Below are 19,386 nucleotides of genomic sequence, written 5' to 3' on the forward strand. Positions count from 1 at the left end.
TGTCCCAGAACACATTGTATCTGTCTGGCATAATGAGCTTCATCTTCTCCCTGAGTTCTCTCTCACCTGTTTAGCTTTTCCCTGGTTGGAGGGGAAATGGTTCCTACATTTGCAGACCTGAAATACTTCACTGTATCAGAAAAAAAAAAAAAAAAAGAAGCTTCCGTTTAGTAGAAGCCTCTGTTTGCCGGTTCCTTGGCTCTGGTTGGACACGACGCTTATTTCTGAAACAGTTACCAGAAGAAATGGTTGTGTGGTGCCACTTAAGTAGGAGGGGGAAAAAAAAAGCTGAGATACAGCCAATAATTATACTCTATATTTGTACCTCCGTTAGCACAAATAATAAAAAGTGTGTATAGAATATTCACGCATTGGCTCACCCACCGAGCCTCACAGAAACGCAGCACTTAAGGATCTGCTCAGAAGGGAGCCTTCACTGAGACCCCTCCTGATTTTCCTGCCTCCACCTCTCTACTTTCGGCCTCATTCACCTCCACAGTGGACAAGCCACGTGATGTTACAGTAAATACGACCACCAGTAATTACTCAGTGAAAAACCGTCTCTACCCCAACCCCACGTTCATGTGTCAATTTCAGGAGAGGGCTCCATAAAGCCCTGCTTGGGTTAGTGCCCGTCCCTTGGCCAAATCAGCACTGCCAGCGGGAAGGAGTATTTAAATTCGCATACTCACAAGGCCATGTCCCCGTGGAAGGGGCTCTGGGAAGGTTCCTCTAGGACCTTAGTGATCCGCTCAGGGGGACTCTTTTGTACAGGGGCAGACTTGTCTGATTTGAAGAAAGATGGCTTGAGAGCATAGTACACAATGGATCACAGAGATCAATTTAAATAGGTGATGAAGTTCTATAAATGTGGCTCTTGGGAATAGACGTGATCGTTAAGAATCACCCACTAGAAATCTCATCTCTCCTCTGACTGCCAGAATTATAAAACCAGGACTGCTGTTTTTCACGTTTCGGTTTGCACCAGCGAACACGCTCTCCAGCCTTCGCGGGGGACTTCGGGAGGGTATTCAGCTGTTCCTATCTGAGAACGGAGCACGATGCCGAGCGGCTGTCACTCGGGCGTTGACTGCTAAGTGCTGAAGCAAGTGGGTGGGAGACAGCTGTTCCGCCGCCGCGCAACACACTTCGGGGGTCCTGCGGACTGCCCCGCACAGGCCCCCGGAGCTTCTTCCTCCAATCCCCAAGGCGAGAATTCTCTAAGGGATGATCCCCGCCCAGAGAAGGCCAGCAAGGTGCTCCACCCAGCGGCGGGTGGGCCGGCAGCCTAGGCTGGTTTAACTGGTTGCAACCACTGAAGTACGCAGACGCGGGGGAAAAAAGTGTCACTTTCGGTAGCCGCCGACACCAGGCCAGAGCTTGGGCGGAAAGCGCTTTCTTTCCTGCGCAGCTCTGCAGGGTTCCCAAACTGTCTTCGCTGGGATTCGTTCCGGTAGGTGTGTTCGTGTGTGGATGTGTGCGTTGGTGGCACTGGATCCCAAGCCACTGCGCAGGCGCCCGCAGAGCCTTAGCGCCTGGCGCGTCCTCTCGCGGGTTCCCTGGCTCCCCTGCAAGTGCCAGCCCGGGTGGCGCGATGCTTTCTGGGTGTTGTGGTTTATATCCGAGACAAGGCCTTCCAGCAGCGGGGTGTCGGGGTCGCTCGAACTACAACTCCCGGCGTGCCCTGCGCGAGGGCAAGGGGCGTTTGCCCTGGACGGCCCTAGCCGTCAGAGCCAGGAATCCGAGGACCCGGGAAGCCGGCTGCGGCGGGAGGAGGGCGTGCGCGTGCGCGGTGCGCCGGCTCTTCCCGTTTCGTCCCAATCATTGTAAACAGGCGGAGGCTGGGCGGGGTGGGAATGGGGCTCCCGCGGCCGGCTCGGGGGCCAGCGCAGGAGGCGGCAGTCGTGGCGGCGGCGTGAGTGCGAGGAGGCGGCGGCTGCAGCGGAGCGGACGGTCGCTCGGCGGCAGGCACTGGTGAGTGGCGGGGAACGGTCTCTCGCGGGGGTCGCGCCGCTGCGGCGCGGTGCCCGTGGCAGCCGTCTGGCGCCCGCGCCTGTCATGCAGCGTGCTGGGCTCGGGAGCCTGGGCTCGGAATTGGGAGTTGGGGGTGGGGGGCGTGGCTGCCGCGCGGCGTGTTCTCCGGGAAGGCTTCACCCGGGAGCTTGCTCGCTTGGGGAGGGTCACGCTGCCTGCCGGACAGGCCTCCCTGGGTGCGCCCGGGTGTGTCCTGTGGCGCTCTTGGAGCCAGGGCCGAGTTGGGAATCGAGCTGCTTCTTGGAGCTTCCAGGCCCCGGGGCTTCTCCTCCGGCCGCACCTGGCCGGGGACTGGCCTTACTCAGCCTTCCGGGGCGTGAGTCGCACCTGGCTTGCCCACCGGTCACCGTGCATGCCGGTGGAGAACAGCTGCTCTTGCCCACTGCAGCCGTTGAACAGCGGGGCGCCTCTGTTGCAGGTTTTAGTGGACATGGACGGCCAGATCTGGAGTTGAGAACTCCATTCTCAACGCATTTTCAAGTGTTTTCGTGCCAGAATGTTCTTAATCGAGGCCAGCTTCCCCCCAACCCTCGTCTTTTAAATATGTCGCCGTGAAACAGGTTTGACAAAATATTCCACTTTGCAGTCTTAAGTAGTGCTGCTTCAAGTTTGGAGATTATTACAGACATTCTTCTGGAGAGATAGCGTATGTACCCCAAGTTTCCTACTGTTCTTGAAGATCACTGATGTTTCCGTTGGAGGTCTGTGCTTGTGGCAGGAGTGCTACCATGTGGATACTGCTCTACCCAGCCTCAGTGGCGTTAACGGAGTGGGTGTGGGCTAAGGCTGCGATACTTGGGTAGCATCCCACCATGCTTGGCTGCTAGTCACAAAATATCTAAGTGATGATAGGCCCACCTTTGGTTTGTTGTTCAGGTTGACAGCACTTGTAAAGGAAGAAACAAGTGAATGAGAAAGAAGTGAATGAGAAAGGTCACATCACTTCTTGTAGAAATTACCTTGCTGATTTCAAGATCCTGAGTATCTTCCTGGAAATGAATAATTACCGTCAGCGGTGCTGGCATTAGCAGAGGTCTGGAGTCAGTAGAGTGGTTCCATTTTTTTCAGAGTGTCTCATAGATCCAAGAGAGATAGGTTACTTTAATAGTAGTTGCTGTTATTAAAGCCACACGCCTTTAATCCCAGACATGTGGGAGGCAGAGGTAGGTAGATTTCTGTGAGTTTGAGGTCAGCCTGGTCTACAGAGCGAGTTTCAGGACAGCCAAAGCTACACAAGAGAAACCCAGTTTCAAAAAACAAAAACCCAAAGTATCTAGAAACAAGTGAGATAACTGAATTTGCTGTCTTTTCCAAAGGTGGTCTCTCATAATAGAATTTCCAAGGACTGCTTCCTCATAATTTAGAAAGACAGAAGTGATATTTTAGAGAGTGTGCATTGGGGCTACAGACACTAGTTAAAAGGTTTGCTGTTCTTAGAGAGTTTTGGTCCCCACTATCCACATCAGGTCCTTCCCAACTTCTTGTAAGTCCAGCTCCTTAGAAACCCAACATCTCTTGTCTCCACAGACAACAGCATATCTCCCCCATAATTAAAAATAATAAACAATTTAAAAAGCAAATATTAACTTTATTTTGTGCAGTTACATTTTCACAGCCAGTTGCTTGGCAAGAAGAGATTAGGTCCAGAACATTGCCCCAAAGCATCTTCCGTTTTCTTCTTTTTGGGGAGAGGGTCAGGATCTCACTGTGTATTCTTGGCTGGCCTGGATCCTCCCTGTGTAAACCAGGAGCTTGAACTCAGAGATCTTCCTGTTTCTGAGTCCTAAGTGCTAAGTGCTGGGATTAGAGGCTTGTGCCACCATGTCCAGCGGCTCTTTTCTTTTAAAAGAAAGTCCCTGATAGAACTTAAGCTAATGTATGTAAGATGTGGGAAAAATGCTGGCTACAAGAGTTACTGAGTTTAGGTTCTCTGCCAAGTGAAGAGAGCTTGAAGATGGATAGGACCACTTGCTTTCAGATGGTCAAGTTTATCTCTTCTTGAATCATCAACAAGTAAGACGTGAGTGTATCGGATATGTGGTTTATACACACACATCTATAGGTATGTCCTGGGCATGTGTGTGTTGTACTGCGCTCAGCCTGCAGACTGCGGTATGTTCCTATGATTGCTCTGTAGGAAATAGAGGGATTCTGTGAGTATATCCAAGATGCAGTTCTCAGGTTCTTAAGGGAGCAGCTCTAGAAGAGGGCAGTAGTTAGAAAAGAACCATATGTCTATAAACAGCGATGAAAGTACAGTTTGGGAATGCTCAGTGGAAGATATCTAACATTGTAAAAGCAATGAGGCAGCTGTGGAAATGATGTACAGTTAGGTAGGGGATAGTGTGAGCAGAGGTGTGTAAAACTACCTAGTAGTATCTGCAAGGATAGCTACCTCAAGGATAGCTGCATATGGTGGTGGTGGTGAGCCATGAAACCACCAAAGCAATTTCAGCTTTGTCCTGCAAGCAGATAGGAGCCGTTGAGACAGACCAGATGGGGGTGAGGGAAACAGACAGTTGGCATTAGTTTTTAAAAACTCTTTTATTTATGTTTCTTACCTTATTCTCCCAACTCCACCCGATCCCTTCCATCACCTTAACACCAGGTAGGAGAAAGAAAGGATTAGTGGGAGAGGGGGCGCAGTTCTCATAGCTACTTCCTGCTGGTTAGAGTTGTCGGGTTCCTTGGAGCCAGTCCAATCCTTGTTTCAAGAGACCGTCAACTTCTTGTCTCACAACAACAACAACCAGGAGCAGCAAGGGGGAAGCAGGAGCAGCCTTGTTCTTGGAGCTCCTCCTCACACTCTGGTCTCTGGCATTTATTCTCTCTCCTCAGATTTAAACTATCCGTGGCTGGCAAAGAGCTCCTCTCAGAGCCCGCATGAGGCAAATAGTCTGCTGCTGTGGACCATGTGAATCAGTCCCACATCCCACAGCTGGGACCAAAACAAACCATTTTTGTATCCACAACAACAGTCAGCCTGGCAGATCTCTGCCAGTTATTTGCTTCTCTATAACACTCAGCCCACGGACTACAGTATGTTTCTAAGATTGCTCTGTAGGAAATGGAACTAGAGGGGTTCTGTGACTGTCTACAAGACGCAGTTCTCAGGTTCTTAAGGGAAAAGCTATGGGAGAGGTAGGAGGAGTTAGATGTTGTCCGTGCTATGTCCTTAAGGATCAGGAAGAATTAACTGGAAAAGGAAGTCAAGGCTGAAGGACTTGGACAGAGCTAAGTAGGAAGCAGGAGTACTTTGTATAACCTTGTCAGAAAGGTGAGTCTTTTCTGTAGCTGCAGTGTTGGTCGTAAGTTTAATCATAATGTTTTCATTTAGAAAGATTATTCTAGAGTAGTGGAATGTAGATTTCAGAGTATAGAGAGGTAAATAAAATTGGCTATGGAGAGACTTTATAAAGTCTTTTTTTTTTTTTCTTTTATTTGTTTACAACATATACAGTGTTCTGCCTGCACACCAGAAGAGGGCACCAGATTTCATTATAGATGGTTGTGAACCACCATGTGGTTTCTGGGAATTGAACTCATGACCTCTGGAAGAGCAGCTAGTGCTCTTGACCTCTGAGCCATCTCTCCAGCCCCTAGAAAGTCTTTGTTATTGTCAGTAACTGAGGTGAGAAATAGAGTGTAAAACTAGCACATTGTTAGGATACAGCTAGCAGAAATACTTAGAGAACACATTGAATAAAATTTAGCAAAAATTGGCTTTTGAAAGTGAAGGTAAAATAACTGGATACGGTGACTTGGATTTCATCCTGGGTCCCCCAAAAGACAATGATAAGACAAACCAAGAAAGAGTACTCAGGAAGGGGAGTAAATTTGAGGAGGAACCGTGAGTTGGCTTCTGGTATGTGAGTGGATGGTATTCATGAGCGTCCAGGTGGAATCGTGCGCCTCAGACTTTCCCATGGATGTGAGCTGTGAGCCTTAGACTTCAGCAGTTGAGCTGAAGTCTCTCAGCCTCTCTCCAGCCTCGTCACAGTATGTTCTAAGTGGCAGCGGAAGCCTTTAGTTAAGGGACCGCCACTCAGGAGGAGTGTGCCAACAGCAAGCAGTTCTAGAAATAGGCCAGAGAACAACATTGAAGCCAGGCAGAGGAGGGTTTGATTTAAGGTCAGTTCCCAGCACCCATGTGGAGAAAGGGTCTCTCTATGTGGTCTTGGCTGCCCCGGAACTCTCTCTGTGGAGCAGGCTGGTCTCGAAGAGATCCTTCTACCTCTGCCTCCTACATGCCAGGATTAAAGGTGTGCCATTATACCCAACTAAATAATTAAAAATAATAAACCTTTAAATGCTCTGAGTAGTTGGTCAGAATAATCATTATAATGAGGAAATTTGAATTTGATAAGTAGAAAGTCATTGAATTTGCTAAAGATTCTTACGCGTGTGTTGCACTACGTTTGGCAGTTTGATCAGATGGTTGGGGAAGAAATTTCGCATTCATTGAGTTAAGAGATCAGAGGATAGAGAGAACAGATGGAGACCTCCTCCAGCACCCGATTTTCCATCTTCAGTTTTATGAAATGGTCTTCCTCTGTAGTGCATGTTTGCCTGGAACTCACAGTCCTTCTGCCTTGGCCTTCTGATTGCTGGAATGACAGGCATATGTATTAGTTGTGAAGGGAAGGTAGAAAGAGTTGGCACTAGAAGGTGATAAAGGTTGTGGGAGGGATTTATTTATCTGTCTGTGTATCTGCCTATTTATTCATTCATTCATTCATTTATGTATGAGTGCTCTGTCTGCATGTACACCTGTGTGCCAGAAGAGGGCATCAGATCCCTTTATAGATGGGTGTGAGCAACCATGTGGTTGCTGGAAATTGAACTCAGGACCTCTGGAAGAACAGCCAATGCTCTTAACCACTGAGCCATCTCTCCAGCCCTCAAGGGAGGGATCTTTAACATGCCAAAAACATGAACCTGCTTAAAAAAATATACCTTTTCTGAAATATAATTTCTGTACCCATAAAATAAGTGTGTGTGTATATGTATGTGTGTGTGTGTGTGTGTATGTGTGTGTGTGTGTGTGTTTGCACACATGTACCTGGAGACCAGAGGTTGAGTTTGGGTGCCTCCCTCAGTGGCTCTCCATCTTATTTTTTGAGGCAAGGACTCCCATTGAACTTGGAGCTCAGTGGTGCAGCTGGATGGCTGGCACACTGCAGAGATCCTTCTGCCTCTGTCTCCCTAGCCCTGGGATCACAAGTACTCAGTGGGTCTGGGGCATTGAACTCAGATTAGCATGCTTGTGTGGCAAGGAACTTCAGATTTAGCCAGCCAGCCTGCCAGCCTTCCTTCCTTTCCTTCCTGTTTCACTGCACTCGTGTCTGTATGAGAGTATCAGGTCCCCTGGAGCTGGAATTAAAGACAGTTGTGAGTTGCCATGTGGTTGCTGGGAATTGAACCTGGGTCCTCTGGAAATGCAGCCAGTGCTTTTAACTGCTGAACCATCTCTCCAGACAAATTTAGCCTTTAAAAAAGTTGCAGGTCCGTGTTTTCTAGTGTATTCAGAGTTTTGTGACCATGCTAACACAGGTTTTAGAACATTTCCACTTCCCTCAAGGCCTTCTCACCTATCTGCAGTCACTCGCTGCTCCTCTTAGCCATTCATCTACTTTCTATGCCTATTGGTTGCCCATTTTGGAAACTTTTTTTAAGGTGAGGTTTTTGTTTCATTTTAGATTTTATGAGTATTTTTTAAAAAAGATTTGTTTATTATGTATACAGTGTTCTGCCTGCACATCAGAAGAAGGCACCACATCTCATTATAGATAGTTGTGAGCTGCCATGTGGTTGCTGGGAATTGAACTCAGGACCTCTGGAAGAGCAGCCTGTGCTCGTAGCTGCTGAGCCATCTCTCCAGCCCCCCATTTTGGAAGCTTCACGTGAGTGTACGTGTGTGATCCTTCGTACTGACTTGACCTGAACAAGGATCGTCTGCATTGTGGCCAGTCTCATCATTTCTCAGTAACATCCCGCTGTGTAAATACACGCGTTGGACATCCCTAATTCCAGAACCCAACGCTTGGGCGTTTGGATTTCAGGGTTTTAGCCTGGAGTGCCTGCTGGGATGAGTCCACTATCTGTGTGTCAGACAGTACGCTGCCGTCCTTTCACTTACTTAGTACTACGTCAGGCTCTTCTCATTGCCACGATAAGATGCCCTTACCAGAGGCCGCTTATAGAAGAACAGGTTGCTTGCTTGTGGTTCACAGTTCCAGAGGGAGCCCATCATGGCGGGGAGGCGTGGCAGCAGGTGGCAGGCGTGGTGGTTGGAGCAGGAGGCAGAGAGACCATGTGTCCATCCACACGTAGGCAGCAGCGAGAGCAGACTGAGGTGGATCAGGCCACAGACTCTCATACTCTGTGATGTACTTCTGACAAGGTCTGTAAGTGCCTCAACAGCTCTGCCTGCTGGAGACAGGTGTTCACAGGGGCTGGGGGGCACATTGGCATTGCAGCCCCCACAGTGGCCCTCTCAGTCATGGGATCTGATGCTGTGGCACTGCTTGTGTTCAGCACCGCTTACATCCCAGCTCCTGCTGCATCCAGTGCCTTCATCGTCCACCTCACCGCACCCCATCAGCAGTCAGAGCACAGGCTGAGTAACGTGCAGCATTCTGAGAGGCCGTTTTCCACCTCTTTTACCCAGTATCTTGTCATAATTGTTGCATTTTATCATGAATTATTCTTATTATTTTTTTCCTTAAATTTTATTGTAGGTATTTATGCATACTAGAAAATACAGCACAGTAGTTTTGGAACTATTTTTGTTTCAGGTATCCACTGAGGGGGAGGGTCTTATCTTTTACAGATGCTTAACTCTTTCAGTCATGCTAAGTTTCTGTGAAAAAAGTAATTTTGTGGAGGAGAGGGAAGCAAACATAGCTCTTGTTAGGGAAGCCAAGTACAAGATTTGCTGTTGGAAACTTGTTCTGGTTGGGAATGGAGAGGGGAGAGCTGTAAATTGTGTTTGTTCCCAACGGCTAATGATTGTACCTTTGAAATGAGACCTCCATAAGAACCCTTACACGGGGCTGGAGAGGGGCTCAGCACTGGGAACTCAACACTGCTGTCACAGAAGACCCTAGTTCAGCAGTTCTCAGCCTTTCTAAAGTGGCCCTTTGATACAGTTCCCCAGGTTGTGGCATGCCTGCACCCATACAATTATTTTGTTGCTGCTTTATAACTTTAATTTCGCTACCACTATGAATCATAATGTAAATGTCTGTGTTTTCTGTCATTACGGATTGTGACCCACAGGTTGAGAACCACATGCCCTAGTTCAATTCCTAGGCTTGTATTGAGCAGCTCATACTTTCCGTAACTCCAGCTCTGAGGGTTTGACACTCTCTTCTGGCCTCCCTCGGCAGTGCACCCATGTGCACATAATTAAAACCTTACGATACACATAATTAAAATAAAATCTTTAAAATAAAATCAGCGCGGTTCCAGGAACTTCTGAGTTGGTGAACACATCGTTGTGCTGGGGAGCGCTGCACCCCAGTTCCATGGGGCAGAAGTGTCTGCACCTGAGGCCTTTCTGGCCCTCAACTTGTTTGGACCTCTTCATTTGACTATTTGTGTAACTTATGACATCCACCACCACAAATTGGTAAATGTGAGTTACGTGTTTCCCCAAGATGTTTAGAACATTCTTACAAAATACTGAACCTGGGCCAGTGAGATGGGTCACCAGGTAAGGGTGCCTCAGGCCAGGCCTGATGACCTGAGTTCAAGTTCTGAAGCCACAGGGTAGGAGGATGAGCTTGTTCTCTGACCCCTGCCTAACACAGGTACGCCTGAGGTGGAAGTTGTGGGGCGTGGTTGGTCCCATAGCTGCTTACTCAGAAGTACAGGAGGCAGCGTGGCGCTCACTGACGTCTGCAGTGAGCACGGTCTGTGGGGCCGCACATGCACAGTTACAGAGTCTGACGCTAACTCTTGAAGCTGTTGTCAGAGTTAAACTGAACCTGCCTGGTGTCTGGAGAACTGGGAAAAAATGGGTTTGCTATCAGAAGCATAGTCAGAAACCAGATTGGGTGGTAATTTATTCTTACAGTCTTATGAGACTGCAAACTAGCCCTCAGGGGGCTGCTCCATCATTTTCAATCAGGTCCCCAGTGCCCCTCGTCATGGCCAACACTTGCTATTTCTTTCTTCCCATTGTGGACTTCAGTTACATTTTCCCATGGCTAATGACTTTTATATCTTTGGAGAAATCGCTTTTCAAATCCCTTGCCCATTGGGTTGTTTGTCTCTTGTTGAATGTTCAGAGTTCTTTGTATATTTTGGATAAAACCTGTATAGATGACATGATTTCCAATCATCCTCTCATTTTCTGGTTGCCTTCACTTTCTTGATGGAGTCCTCTGGTGCATGAATGTTTTGGTTTCTAAGTTACCCATGTTTTAATTGTTATACTTTTGTTGTAATATCTAGGAATCATGCATTATATTTTTATTCTTCTAAGGATTTTATTGTTTTAGTTCCCTGTATCTGAGTTTGAGTCTTATGATTGGGTAGTTAGGACGTCCTTATTGAAGAAGTTTGAGCACAGATGCCTGGGTTTTATTTTTAGACTCTCAGCTTGATTCTATTAGTCATCTTGTCTGTCCTTAGGCTGGTAATCGTGACTGTTTTTATTCTGGTTCATATTTTTTATTTACGTATGGATGCTTCCCCTGCTTGTGTCTGTGCACCATAGATGTGCTTGGTGCCCTTGGAGGCCAGAGAGGCCGCTGGATCCCCTGGAACTGGAGTACAATATGTTAGCTGCCATGTGGCTGCTGGGAACTGAAGCTAGGTTCTCAGAAGAGCCGCCAGCGCCCCCTGCTGCTGAGCTGTCCCCCAGGACACGGGCCCTTGTGGTTATCCCAGCTTTGTGGTACATTTTTAAGATGAGGAAAGATGAGTTCTTCAGTTTTGTTCCTTTTGTTTGTTTGTTTTCTTTTAATTTTTGGTTGTTGCCATTGGCCTCTTGAAAATTCATATGAAAGTGAGAATTAATTTCTACAAAGGGCATGACATGTGCTCTGGTTTCTCTCTCCAGTTGGACTGTTACTCATTTGTGTTGTTTTGGATTTGTACTGAAGTACTCAAATTCTTGAACTGTTTCTCCTTTCAAATTTGCCAGTTTTTGTTTTGCATATTTAGATGCATAAGCATTTATAACTGCTATGTCTTTTTGAGGAATTGCCCCTTATCACTATATAACACTCAAGAGGCAGCTCTTGAGTTACTGTTGTACGTATTTCTTGTCATCTCTTTAAAAAGTTTTCTTTTCTGTTAGAGGGGTTTGTATGTGTTGTCCAGACTGGCCTCACGTGTGCTTCTCTTGTGTTAGTGTCCCGAGTGCCGGCACTACAGGAATGTGTCACCATGCCCAGATTTACTATGGTGTATACAGTGTTCTCCCTGCATGTATGCCTGCTTGCCAGAAGAGGGCACCGTATCTTGTTATAGATGGCTGTGAGCCTCCATGTGGTTGCTGGGAATTGAACTCAGGACCTCCAGCCCCAAACAAGGCTTTTCTTTCAGTACTTTGTTCCTCTGGTCTCAGTGGGATCTGGTGTGCTCAGCTGTCATTTCTTTGCCGACTCTGCCCATCTTTGACTACTGAGGATGTGTCTTGATGGGTCTGTGTGAGTGTATCCTGTTTGCAGTTGGCTAAGTGTGTTCATCAAGTTGGGAAGTTTGGGCCATTGTTTCTTAAATATTCTTTCTGCTCCTCTCTTCTTTTAGGTTTTGGCAAAAATTCATGATGAACCGGGCAGTGGTGGTGCACAACTTTAAGTCTAGCACCTGGGAGGTAAAGGCAGGCGGATCTCTGTGAGTTCAAGGCCAGCCTGTTCTATAGAGTGTGTTCCAGCACAGCCAAGGCTACACAAAGAAACCCTGTCTCACTGCCCCCCCCCCAAAAAAAAATTCATGATGATCTCTCACCTTTCTCTTGGGCTCTGTTATAGTTTCTTCATCCCTTTTTCTTTCTGATCACAGACTGCTCCCTTATCTCAGCTGATCTGCATGCTCACGGGGTGTTTAGTCTGTTTGCCAGATCAGTTGTTCAGCCTGTCTAATGAACTTCTCATTTGCATTGTTGTCCTTTTCAACTTCAGAGTTTAGTTAAATAACAAAATTTGTTTTGAATCCTGTTGGGTACTGGGAATTGAACCTGAGTCCGCTGCAAGAGTAGCAGATACTCCTACCCCTGAGCCATCTCTCCATCTCTTGCCCTCAGCTTCAGAATTTCTGTTTGATGAATTAAAAAAATAAATTTTTGTCTTTTTATTGCTATTATCTTTTGAGTGTGGGAAAGTCCTAATGTTTTCCATTAGGCTCTTCTTTTTAACGCCCCCCCCCCCCTTTTTTTTTCTTAAGAGACAGAGTTTTTCTATATAGTCTGTATAGACAGATCATGTTTAAGCTTAGTCTTCCTGCTTCAGCCTCTGGAGCACTGGATCACAGAATGTCTGGTATCCCAGCTTCTCTCCTTTAGTTGTTTTCACAGTTTCTTTGTAGTCGAGCTGTCTGATGTACAGTTTTCCTATAGTCCAGTAACTGGGCTTCCATGCAGGCCATTTTGGCGCGTGCTGGGTTTGGTTGTTTGTGAGCCACCCACAGAGCCCACAGTGGCTGTCGTGGGCGCTCAGTCTTCAGGACGCACAGTGTTCTTACCAAGACTTGCTGTTTCCCTGAGGAAGTGCTGTCTGGCTTGTTGTAAGCTTCTGGTTAGTTTCTAAGTGCATGCTGCTCACGGGCTTCTGCTTAGCAAGCTTTTGTTCTTTCTTCCTGCCCCACCTCTGTCTTTGGCTTTTTGAGACAGGGTCTTTCTTTCTACATAGCCCTGGCTGTCCTGGAAATCACTTTGTAGACCAGGCTGGACTCGAATTCAGAGATCCACCTGCTTCAGCCTCCTGAGTGCTGAGATTAAAGGTTTGTGCCACTATGGCTCTGCTGTTACCGAGCTTTTGAGCCTTCCCTCGCAGTGGGTGGGGCCTTTATCAGTTAACACTTCTGCCCATCCCCACAACCTTGTCCTTGGCTAGTCTGATCTAGGTGTATCCTCAGTTGAGGCTGAACTCTGAGATGACTAGGCTATGTCGAGCTGACAGAGCTAACTAGAATAATATCTTTTGCTCCTTTTTTTGTTTGTTTTGTTTAATTGAAGGTTAATTTTAAGGGTTGGGGCGATAGCCCAGTCTTTTGGTGCTTGCTGTGTAAGCATGAGGACCTGAGTTTAGCCTCCAGAACCTAAAGAACCCTTGGGTGTGAAGGTGTGTGCCTGTAATTTTGCTGCTGTGAGTAGAGATGGTAGATCCATAGGGGTCACTAGCCAGCCTAGCCTAATTGCTGAGCTCTAGGCCCCAGTGAGAGACTTCACCTAAAAAAGGCAGCAGTCCCTGAGGGTGACAGCTGAAGTTGACCTGTAGCCTGTGTATGCACACACCCTCTCAGACACGTGGACACGTGTATAACATTAACCTCAGCGGCCGGTAGCTGTAATCCCAGCACTTAGGAGTCTGAGAAGAAAAAAATCTGAGACCCATCTCAACAACAACAAAAGCATTAGCTGGGCTCAGAGCACACAGTTGTAATTCCAGCATTTGGAGGCAGGAACATCCAGGTGTTCAAGAAAAAAATCAGCTACATAACAAGTTCAAGGCCAGCCTGGGCTACACAAAACCTTGCCTTTAAAAAACAATTTAAGAGAAAAGTCAGGGAACAGAAGACAGAAAGGCCCTTTCCCTGTCAGACTTTTAGGTATAGGATCTATAATTTAATACACTTGCTTTGTATATAGATAAGAGCACAAAGATTTGGGAACTTAGTACCCACAACCGTGCCCAGAGAGCTGAGATGCCAGTCTAGATTGTGGACTGGCAAGGTGGCTTAATGAATGGATTGTTGCTGCCAAGCCTTCTGACCACACATACAATGTAGCGAGCACACACATAGACACATATGAAAGTAAATGGATAAATAGATGGATGGTTGGATGGTTGGATAGATGGGTGGTTAGACAGACAGACAGACATGGCATGTACACACCTGTATACACAGGTAGATGGATGGATAAATGTAAGGAGCCTAGATCATCTGCCAGACTTAAGCCACTTTGTTTACCAGCCTAACTCTTACCATTTTTCACCTTCTGTGTAGGGGGATGGGAGGTCTGGGAGTGATAGAAACAATCCGATTTGTATTCTGAATTGAAAGCTTTGGCTTATTATTGTTCTGTGGCACATATTAATTGTACACAGTGGTCTCATGTGACATTTCCATGGCCTATATAATGTATTCTGGGCCCACTCATACCCTGTCACTCTTGTCTCCGTTGCTTTCTCTGGTCCTTTCAACTATCCCTCCTCATTTTCATGTCTCTCTTGTGATTTTTCACTAGAGCTGCTTCTGGGAGGCATGGAGGTTATGTGCAGGTTTGTGGGCAGCATCGTGCTGTCTACATCGCTGAAGAAATGTCTCTTCCCCAGCCACCATTAAGTGCCAACAAATCCTAAGAGCGGGTGGGGCCACGTGAACCTCTGCCCCTAGCTTTTTGGTGGTGGTGGGGCAGAGTCTGCTGTGTCGCTCTGGCTGGCCTGGACATGTAGATCAGGTTGGCCTTGAACTCACAGAGATCTGCCTTCCTCTGCCTCCAAATCACTGGAATTATAAGTGTGTGCACCATATCCCATCTATGTGAAGAATAAGGATGATAATTGCTTTAGAAAACAGTGCCTGAGTCTGGGGGCATGGCTCACGTGGTGAGGTGCTTGCTGTGTGAGCATGCCGTCCTTTAGACCCTGGATTTCCTGTAGAGCTGGGCATCGTGCCACATGCCTGTAATCCCTGAGCTGGCGTGGCGGACACAGGTGGGCTTCTGGAATATGCTGGCTGGCCAGCCTTAGTGAAGTGAAGAACACCAGTCTCTGTGAGGACGGAAAAAGGGGGCGAGTGACAGAAAGGAACCTGGTGACTGACTCCACAGATATGCACGTATGTGTATATGTACCTGCATGACACATACATGGACCCCTCTACACATGCAGTTGCTGGAGTTTCTGAGTGTGTTTCTTAATATCACATATTTATCCAAGATTTGATTCTTTATGCAGAAATAAGCACATCCATCTTGTTAGTAGTGAAATTGCTTTTGTCTTTAATATGCAGTAATATTGCATATACACACCAAAAGTAAAGCTTTAAAATTATTTGTTTGTGTGTGAGAGGACGGAGGCGTGCTCTTTAGACAGGTCACAGGACAGCCTGTGAGTATCAGTTGGTCAGGGTGTCGGGTTCCACAAGTGCCTTTAGGCACAGAGCCATTTTTTGGGTCCCCCAAACTGTTTTAAAATGAATTTTCTTATGATTAATTATCAGTAATATATCTTCATGCCTGGAATTGCATAAAATTTTCTTGAGTAGAAAGGAGTCGTGAGTGGAGAAAGTTTAAGAATCCCTAATTTACGTTATGTGTGGCGATGTGCATATATTACATGCAGATAATGCATTGCTTCATAGAGTGCTCCTGGACACCCCCAGACTGTGGTGTCTGCAGGGTGCTTAGAATCTGGTTCTGTGACTGTGACGTCAGGTACCTCAGTAGCCACTTGAAAAATCAATACACTTAAGGTTGAAGGAGAAAATAGCATTTCACTTCATTCTTCAATAGCTAAAATGTTTGGTGGCTTGTGTGTGCCTGTAGGTCTAGCTGAGTGTCACTCTGTCATTTCCTGTTCTGTGTTGGTTTTTACAGTTTTTGTTACACTGCCCCAGTGAAGGGAGCTTCACAGAGCCATTGGGAGGCGTGTGGACAGCCTGCTGTTGCAACGGATCTACCTTTGGCTAGAGGTTGTGCAGTGCTCAACCTCAAGACTTGATCTACAGCCCTTACTGTTACACTGAAATACATCTGTAAGGAAACTCCCCTTTCTCCAGAGGAAGCCTTTTGGTCTTCTGCGCCCAGCTAGTAATGCACACGGTTCTGTTTAAAGGTGGAGCCCGGCCTGGGCTTTGAGACACACATTCTTTTGGTCACACAATGCCACATTTGCTCCCTGCCTGCCTTTCACCGAGTAGGCAGTAGCTGGAATTGTCTGGGTACTACTGGTTTCTGTTGTTGAGTTTTCAGCCTCTAACACTGAATCCTCAGAGTTTAAAGCTTTCACATCGACTACAAGCTTCTCTAGATTTTAGCTTCTTGAGGTTAGTTTTAAACTGGCAGTTTTCTAAGGTGATTTGTGAAATTTCCTATCTTTTTGCTCATTAGTCCTTTAGCAGTCGCTCTTAATAAGGAAAAGGTATAAATTAGAACTTGTTACAATGTAATTTTAGAATGTCCCATTTTTAAAGTGGCTTGCTGTGGGCATATTATTTTATTCTGCCACAGGATGCCAGGAAGCTGTGTGGAAAACGAATTATGTAGCTCAGTGAATTTCTGTGAGTCATTTGAGTTGAGTCATTGAACTCCAGTTCAAATTTTGTGTGTGTGGATAAGCACCTGGGGAAGGACAGAGCTAAGTGAAAGATTAAGGCTGATGATTTACAAGGAAGAACCAAATGAGTAAAGTCTGTTAAGTACAGCTAAGTGATGATAGTAGATTGGAGAGGATTAATTATGTAGCAACTCAATTAGATAGTAATCAGTCTGTGGGGATGTTCATAAGGAATTACTTCCCCTGTAAATGTGTTGTCAGATGCCATAAAAAACAAAACAAAACAAAACAACAACAACAACGATACCACGGGAAGGATCTCACTGCTGACAGGAAGTCTTCAGAGCCTCATCGCTTCATCTCAAGGTTTATTTCTGATCCACTCTAAGGGTTAAAAGAATAGTTGTGTTTATATTTCTAGAGTGCCTTTTACCGTTTTTAAAAAATTATGATTTTTTTTTCTTCTGTGAAACATGGGTTTGGTTCGTTGTATTTTTAAGATGAATCCAAATAATGCAGGCTGGCTAGGACATGCTGTGTGCTTGTGCAGGAAGCTACTGTAGTGGACATCAGGCTAGCCTGCGGCCAGCTTGACAAGCCGTACAGACTTGTCCACAGCCCCTCGGTCCTTGGTTGCTAGAAAACATCCCGAATGGCCAGGGCGATGTACGGCTCCTGAACCGCACGCAGAAGGCAGGTGCCGGTCACGTAGGACACCTGCTTTCCTGAGCAGTCAGGAGGTGGAGGCTCGACTGCCTGTGCTATCAGCCTTCGTGGGCACCGGTGCTGAGGAATGGAATCTGGCCCGTGTGTAGATCCCAAAGCCTGAACCTGATTTCCTCAGGCCTTCCCTCATTCACCTTCACTGTTTTTGTTTGTACCCTTTTACACATAAATCTCAGCTCTGAGTACAGCTTATGTGTCGGTTACATGACCTCCACTGGCACAGCCTGGGCCGTCTTGGGGACTCATCCATGGAACACTGCTCTTCCTGCCTCAATCTTGGACCCTCCCAGTTGTACTATTTTTCTTTCAGCTGTTTCTCTTGCAATTTTTTTTTTCATTTCTCAATTATATACGTTCTCCTTTCTCCCTTCCCCCCTCCCTCCCTCCCTTCCTTCCATCCATCAGGTCTTGCTTGCCATGTACATTGCCAAAGCTGCCTCAGTGCTCCCCCACCCCATCCCTGCCTCCCCCAGGGCTGGGTATTACAGGTGTGAGCTACCATGGTCATCTCTCAAAACGCCATTTCTTGAGGTACCGATTTTAAAGGTACCTGGAAGTTATTGCATTAGATAAAGATTTCTGTCTCTTGTACCTTTGCTCCAGTTCTCTGCTTTCATCGCCTTCGATGACATATCTCCCATGTTTGGTTAAGTCTGCCTTCATTATTACAACTACTTGATAATACAGTCAGGCACTGGCAACAGTTTTGTTTCTTTTTCTTTCTGCTGAGGTGATGGTTGGGTCTACTTTATCTGCTTCATTTGCTCTGTTATCCCTCAGCCCCAGCGGCTCTTTCACAAGTCACGACACAGAGCAATCCCTAGTTCTCACACTTTGCTGAGGACTAGGTGGTCTCAGTTCGATTTTCCTGCTGCCTCCCCTGAGGCTGTGCAGCTGGATCCTGTCTTCTTCCTGCTCAGCCTGTTGCCGGGGTTTGTGGACGTTTTGAGAAGCGTGCTGGAAGCATTGTTCTTGATGGCCTGCCTGGCAAGCTATTCTTGTCAGAATAGCACAGACAAGCTATTCTTTGAGACAGTTTTACAAGAAAGCGGTTGTTTTATGTTGTTTTTGTCAGTTTAGAATGGAAACTTAATAAAAATAATAGTAAGCCAGGGTTATATGTAAATTTGGTATAATTTTTAAAATGCCTGAAAACAGCTTCGTTTTATCCATATTCCCTCAAGAATTTCATTTGTTTTGGAACTACCAGAGTTTTAAAGATACTACTTTAATGTCCTTAAGCTCCAGTGCCCTGTTTGCATATTGGACCTAATTTCTTTGTGTTTTAGCTGTTTCTACAGCTCCCTGCTCATAAGAAATGTTTCTACCTTTTTTTTTTTTTTTTGTGATAAGGTTTCTCTGTGTAGCCTTGGCTGTCCTGGAACTCACTCTGTTGACCAGGCTGGCCTCGAACTCACAGAGATCCACCTGCCTTTGCCTCCCAAGTGTTGGGGTTAAAGGTGTGTATCACCGCACCCATTTCCAGGTTGATATTTATTGATAAATGGACATTTTAAAAATACTAAATGAGTTGAACTTACAGCTATTGTTTGTTTGTTTTGAGACGAGGTTACTCTGTGTCTCTGTGCAGCCCTACCAGGCCGCAAACCCACTCTGTAGAGCCGGCCTCAAACTCAGAGATCTGCCTGCCTCTGCCTCTCGAGTGCTGTGACTAAAGGTGTGATAACTCATGAAAAAGATAGCTCTTCCCTTCCAAAGGTCTGTATTCTACTGTACACCCACAGTGGGATGGGTCCTCTCATCTTAGTTACTAATTAAGAAAATGCATTTCAGGCTTGCCGGTACGACAGCTCTCACGAAGGCATGGTATCAACTGAGAGTCTTTCTTCCCAGAAAGACTGTGTCAGGTCATAAAACTAGCTAGCTGACAGACACAGGTTGTCTTTAAAAAGCTAAACTGTAAGACTCCCAAAGCATGGTGCCTCCTAATAGTCTCACTTTGGGCATTATAGGGGAACATAATGGAGGCATTTGGGGGAGGGTTATTTAGTCCATAGCACAGACAAGCTATTCTTTGAGATAGTTTTACAAGAAAGTTGTTGTTTTATGTTTTTTTTTGCCAGTTTAGTATGGAAACTTAATAAAAATAATAGTAAGCCAGGATTATATGTAAACTAGGTATAATTTTTAAAATGCAGCAGCACAGGGTATT

At 46.3% G+C, this 19,386-nt stretch overlaps 1 protein-coding gene across 4 annotated transcripts in view; it reads left to right on the forward strand.

Moving 5' to 3' along the window:
* The first annotated feature begins 895 nt into the window (after positions 1–895).
* Ralbp1 (ralA binding protein 1) overlaps positions 896–19,386 on the forward strand; it is a 37,025-nt gene continuing 18,534 nt past the window's right edge. The window contains exon 1 of one of the 4 annotated variants that reach the window (XM_021653537.2): positions 896–1,453. The gene's annotated coding sequence lies outside the window, so the exon portion shown is untranslated. Of the gene's footprint in view, positions 1,454–1,731; positions 1,975–2,467; positions 2,595–19,386 lie in introns of those variants that run through there. The other 3 variants (XM_021653536.2, XM_021653539.2, XM_021653538.2) reach the window with 3 other exon arrangements.

The sequence above is a fragment of the Meriones unguiculatus genome, chromosome 15, assembly GCF_030254825.1.
Source record: "Meriones unguiculatus strain TT.TT164.6M chromosome 15, Bangor_MerUng_6.1, whole genome shotgun sequence".
NCBI classification, from domain to species: domain Eukaryota; kingdom Metazoa; phylum Chordata; class Mammalia; order Rodentia; family Muridae; genus Meriones; species Meriones unguiculatus.